This window comes from Thalia democratica, chromosome 5 (assembly GCF_965202585.1).
Source record: "Thalia democratica chromosome 5, ktThaDemo2.hap1.1, whole genome shotgun sequence".
Classification (NCBI taxonomy): domain Eukaryota; kingdom Metazoa; phylum Chordata; class Thaliacea; order Salpida; family Salpidae; genus Thalia; species Thalia democratica.
In genome coordinates, this window is record NC_139169.1 from 47,984,232 (window position 1) to 47,990,595 (window position 6,364).

The 6,364-nt window shown below is 28.4% G+C and overlaps 1 pseudogene; it reads right to left on the reverse strand.

Moving 5' to 3' along the window:
* Positions 1 to 5,302: 5,302 nt before the first annotated feature.
* On the reverse strand, positions 5,303 to 5,650 carry LOC145836614 (small ribosomal subunit protein uS9 pseudogene; annotated as a pseudogene).
* Positions 5,651 to 6,364: the final 714 nt, after the last annotated feature.

Genomic DNA, 6,364 nt, shown 5'->3' on the forward strand with positions numbered 1-6,364 from the left:
ACAATTGATAAGGTTTTTAGATTTTTTGCTTAATTGAGTCTTGCTTCTATTCTCAAAAAAAGTTATAAAATGCTATGAAATAAAAAAAAAGTTATAAAACATTACTGCTCAAAAAAAATGTATGGTCTGGACCCGATGACCGAAAGGTCTTTCTCCACACCAATCCATTGTCATATTATGAGCGTTTACGTTTTTCTTTCTTTCTATTCTCAGCGTAATTACAGTGAAGTATGATCCTGGCTGGCTATTTCACCTGGAAATCTTGCAAAACTAAGCAGTTTTTACAATATAAATATTAAGTTTAGATGAAATATTATTACAATCTTAAAAACATGAAATAGTGTTATTTATATAAAATTTTCATTTGTTTTAGAATACAATATCTGTATATGTATATTTTTTTTTTTAACCAAAATAGTGCGCTTAAAATTAATGGTCCTAGGATCTAATACTACTTATAGACACTTTTAAACAAGCTTTATATTTATTGTCATTAAATTTTTATCGAAAGTTCAATTATCTTCTTAAAGAGAGATAAGAAGACTTGTACATTAAAAAAAAACCTAGTAGAAAATCAAATGGCATGGAAAAAACTTTCATAAACTAAACTGTCAGCCTTTTTTTTAAATAGACCTATCAATATTATAGGTTTAAATTTTATATATCAGTGTAACAATATAATATTTTGGTGAAAAGTTGAACTTTTATAGTCAGATATAAACTTTTAAATGCTATAAGTGCAATAACTATGACGAAGAACATTTAGGGCATAGGGGGGATCAACCTAGATTTTTACAAATTAATCTTATTTTATAGAGTTTTATCTGAGCTAATAGATATTTTTAACCGCTTGAAACAATTCGAAGTAACATTTGAGATATAAGCGATAAAAGTTCGTGACCTCAATAGATTCCTAATGGAAGGCGCAAACTAAAATCGCGATAAATTCTAGCTTATAGTTAAAGAAGGCTTTGAAATTTTAATTAGTTAGTTTCCTTATTTTTTAACGAACATACTTACTTGAAATATATTTGATTATAGTACAGAAAATTTTCATATACTAAAGTTGATGTACATATACATCAATAGGTCTGTGAAAATGCAGTAGGAGAAGACATTATTGGCGGACCTGGAGGAGTTTTGGAAATAGACGAATCGCACTTCTGTACTGTGAAACAAGAACAGGGGAGGAAAAAGGAAAAATCATCCAACTGGATCTTCGGAGGCATAGAGCGGCAAAGCAAAAAGTTTTTTGCTGTCGCTCTAGGCTTAAAAGGAAAAAGAATAGAAGAATGAATAACCTTGAATTCCTCATAACTAAGCACATAAGACCGGGCAGCATTATAATGTCCGACCAATGAAGGGCTTTCAATGACATTGAAAGATTAGTAGATAGCAATGGTAAACTGATGAACTACAAACACCACACGGTTAACCATAAAGTAGGCTTCGTTAACTTTGACAACCCGTGGATACACACCAAAACCATTGAGCGGTACTGGGATGACATAAAAGAGAGGGGCGAGTAAGAATGTTGAGCAACATTTTTACAGCTACAGATTCTTAAAAAATATTCGGTGAACACGTTTCACAATTTAATGGTTGAATTGGGTAAATCATTCCCTTATTCTAGGTATATGAACACCCGATAATACTTTCATAACATTTTCGTTATTTAGTTAGTCTGTAAAGTTTGTATTGTTTTAATGTACTTTGTAAACTAATGTGAAGTATTTTAAATAGTTTTTAAAATTTTAGCTAAATAAGTTTCATCTAGAAATGAAATCTTTTATTTAAAAGTTCAAATGTTTATAATTTCGTTAAGTTATCAAGTTACGAATTTAAGTAAGAATAATTAAATTATTTTAACGCTAACCTTTAATAATGTTGTTATAACTTTTTCGTTTTTTTTTGGTCAAGTGTTTTGAAAAACTTCTTTAGTCTGTAAAGTTTTGATGGTTTTAAATCTATTGGTTAACTTTGTAAACTAAATAAGATTTATTGATAAAAGTTTTTGAATTTTACCTTAAACGTCGTGGAGAAAAATAGTTGCAGTAACAATTAAATTACATTTATTTAAAGTTTACTCTAGGTTGCAATTAAAACACAATCTCAGAAAATTTCATTTGAAAACTTTCTTTTTGTTCATAAAAAATAAAGTACAAGTTAAAAAAAAAGCTGTACAACTAAAAGTTATTATTTTATAAAGCACAAACTTTGTGCGATAAAAGTGTTTTTTGTTAATTGAATCAAAATATTTGTGCGTGCAATAACTTAAAGTAATAAAGAACAAGTTAATCAAAGGTTTTCGCGTAAAAATGATAAAATTTAGGGTGTGCATGTAATTAAAGAAATAAAAAAAAATTTAACCACGTTAAACAACTTACACATAGTTTAATTGCTTTTATTAAGCACAATTACTATGCGTCAATGTATTTGTAGAAATAACAAAACAATTTAATTATACTTTTACTGTTTTATAAGGCACAAACACTGTGCGTCAGTGTGTCTGTAAAAACAAAAAAGTAACTTAACTATAGTTTTACTGTTTTTTTAAGCACAAATGCTGTGCGTCAGTGAGTTTGTAGAAATAAAATACAGTTTAACCATAGTTTTACTGTTTTATAAGGCATAAATACTGTGCGTCAATGTATTTGTAGACATAACAAAACAACGTAAGCATAGTTTTACTGTTTTATGAAGCATAAATACTGTGCGTCAACGTATTTGTAGAAATAACAAAACAACTTAAACACATTTATCATGGTTTTATTAAGCCCAAGTACTGTGCATGCATCTACTTTTAGACATAAAAACTACTAGATTGAAGTTTTAAAAGGAGAACAGGCTATTTTTAAACAAAGTTTTTTTTTCCTTACTTTTAGTTGTATTTATTTATAATAAGTAGTTATTGTTAATACTATTTTCAGATATCAAAATTGATATTTTTTATTTCTAAAGTTTAGTTAGAAATAAATACAAAAAATCATATTATTTTAGTTTATGTCACAATAAATTTTTAAAATGTCGATCGAAGTTGGAATGTCACCAGAGATTACTTTGATTTCTTTTCGTGATCTGTAAATAGTTATAGCTATAAGTATCTTATAAAGTTTCTAAAAACTAGTGATGTACCGGACTCACTATCCGGGTTCGGATCAGGCCGGATATTGCCATTTTTATCTGATATCCGGATCCAGCCGGATCTTGATATGAAAAAAAAATCTGGATCCGGTTCCGGCCGGATTCTAATTTGAAAAAAAAATTCCGGAAAGTTTAAATCATTTGAGTATAGGACAATTTTTTATTTTGAGAACAAGTCCCCTTTTTTCAAAAAACGGTGTTTTTTTTGAATTTTAGACCTTAAATTTGTAAATTTCAATTATTTGAAATTCCAACACTCAAAAGCTTTTAAACTGTGTAAGGAATATTTCCTGAAAAATTGAGGAACCTAGCTTGAAAAACCTAGGAGGAAATAGATTTTTAGTGAAATGGATATTTCCGCGTTTTTAGCTTGCGCCTTCAATTAGGTCCTTATGGAACTCTCCGGCTTTGACCGCTTATATCTCAAAAACTACTTTGAATTTTGTAAAGCTATGAAAAGCATCTGGTAGCTAAGATAGTATTCTATTAAAGAGGATCAACTTGTAAAAAAAGTGTTTAACCCCCCTATAACCTTAATTGTAAACATTACTTAAAATGTTCAACATTGTGGCTAGCTGTTCTACTGATTATTAGCTTAAAGTAATTATTTCTTTGGTTTTCCGAAACCTCATTTTGACTCAGGAAAGTTTATAATCACTCAGGCTAGTTTTTTTGAATCAAAGAGTGGCAACCCTAATATTAGCTATAATTAGGTGATATTCTCGTTGCCAAAAGTCATGGAAAGTTTATAAGTTTAGCAAAATATATATTTTAGTGTTTTTTATTGTTCTTTCAATTTGAAGTTTTTTTTTACAGTCCTTTAAACTCAAGTTTTTCTTTTGTTCTTTCAATTTTAATAAAATTTAAATGTAAATATTGTTCAGAAAATTAGAAAACATACCAGCTACTATTTTTAACTGTTAAACTTAACTAGACCTTAATAACATATCTTAAACTTTCTTATTATTTAACTATTTTAGCAGCACATTAATATTTTTTGGTCTAAATTTTTTTTAAACTATAATTTTTCAAAGTTCAAAAGTATATAGTTAGATATAACACATGAAAGATAAACTTCACACAATTATACTTCGTTAGTAGTTAGTTATATAAATTGCATTATCGTACATAGTAGTTTTTATACTACTTACATTACAAATAACTTAGAGTATTAAGAATTTTGGTTCCGGCCGGATCTTAATTTAAAAAAAAAATCCGGATCCGGTTCCGGCCGGAACTTAATTTGAAAAAAAATCAGGATCTGGGTCCGGCCGTATTCTAATTTGCAAAAAAGTCCGGATTCGGGTCCGGCCGGATCCTAATTTAAAAAAAAAGTCTGGGTCCGTTACATAACTACTAAAAACACATTAGTTATCATAGATAAATTGGGTGCATTGTTTTGTATAAAAATTTAGAGCGTACTTTACGCGGTTGCGTACTTCTTATAAGCGTACCTTATCGATGCCTTTACTTTAAAAAAAGTATCTTCTTTAAATTTGGACCTGGTAGTAAATACTAGTAGAATATCAATGTAAAATTTACAAATAGTTCCTGTAAATAATGTTGAATAATGTTCGTCTATTATTTTCTATAAAACCGCTAAAACTATCCTGAGTGAACAAAAATGTTTTGATTGACCTATAACTATTAAGAGACATCCTGTATTTTTTAAATCCTTTATAAATTTTTTGACTCACAAACTACTAGTTACACACAAAATATGGTTATACATTATTGAACTATATTAAACTTTTAATTTTGCTTTGATATTTGTTATTATATACTACCCTACCAGGACCAGCTGTAAATACCTCGAATATATTTTTAAATATGTAATGCAAATTGTTGAATACAGGCTTTTTAAAAACGTATAGACTCATAAACAATTTTTTTTTTTTTTTAAAGGATTTTTTTGACGGACTTTTTATTAATTTTTTTTTTGCTAACAATTTTAACGATTCTAAAACTACTAAGAATCGCATAAATAAAATTAAAACGAAAATTAAAGGAAACTAATGCGACTTAAGCTTGGCTTATGCCGCTTTTAAAATATAACAGTAACTTTAAAAAAAAGTGGTATTCAAACAATAACTAGGGCATAGAATTTCAAACTTAAAGGTAACTCAAGCTAAAAAACAAATTTCTAATAGTAATTTTATTATCTAGTGCGAAAACACACATCAATGGAAACTCCCAACGAATAGGAAGAATTTAAACGGCCTGATTTCTGGTATCTGGCCCTGGCACCAGTACCTCTAAATTTCTTGGCTTCCTTCCTCCTTGGATCGGCTGCTAGAAGAGATTTATCGTAGGTCTGGATTGATCTCCTTCTTGGATGCCTCCTCGACAAATTTTTGGTAGTATGATTTTGAGAAACACGTCCTCCTCCGCTTACTCTGATTTTGACATCAACACTTTCAAATCTAGCTTTGCCTAGCAGAAGAATTGGCTCCTGGAACTTGTACCTAAGGGTCAAGACTTGCATCTCAGGGGTGATGAGGTCCAAAGGTTAAAAGCAAAAATTATTTTAACACAAAAAACTACGGATGGCATCAGTTTCAAACAAAAGTATTCTTACGAAAGCTTGAAGTTCAAGCCTTGAACTGTAATATATATAGATATATAACATAAATTGTATATTGTAAATATTAACTAAATAATAAACAACAGTTTTATACAGCTTTTCATATATGAGTTATTTCTATTTCATATAATCCTCAGTACAGCTTTAGTTCACTAAACATTTTTTGCAGATATTTAGAATTCAAAAATTGTTGAGCACTATAGACCAAAACTTTTTCAAAAACTGTAAATATATTTTCAAATATAAATATGTTATTTATTTAATTATACAAAAAACCACAGTGTTTTACAATTGTTTATCTACAAATATTTATATCTACTACAGTTATCAAATTTTTTAACTTTATTTTTAAATGTTTTACAGGGTTTTAGAATTTACAACTGATGAAAATATTGTGATTTAATAATGATGTAAAATATTTTTGTACAAGAAATAAATAAACATATATATATATATATAAACCTTGTTGCTTTTTACTAACCAAAATATGGCAGCTATTACAAAGTAACTTATGTTAAATCTTTATAAGTTTTCTCGTAATTACTGAAAGCAGTTATATTCAGAGCTTCCAATTTGTAAATATCTATGGAATTCTAGATATAAATCACAAGCAATAGAACGTTATATGTAAAACTT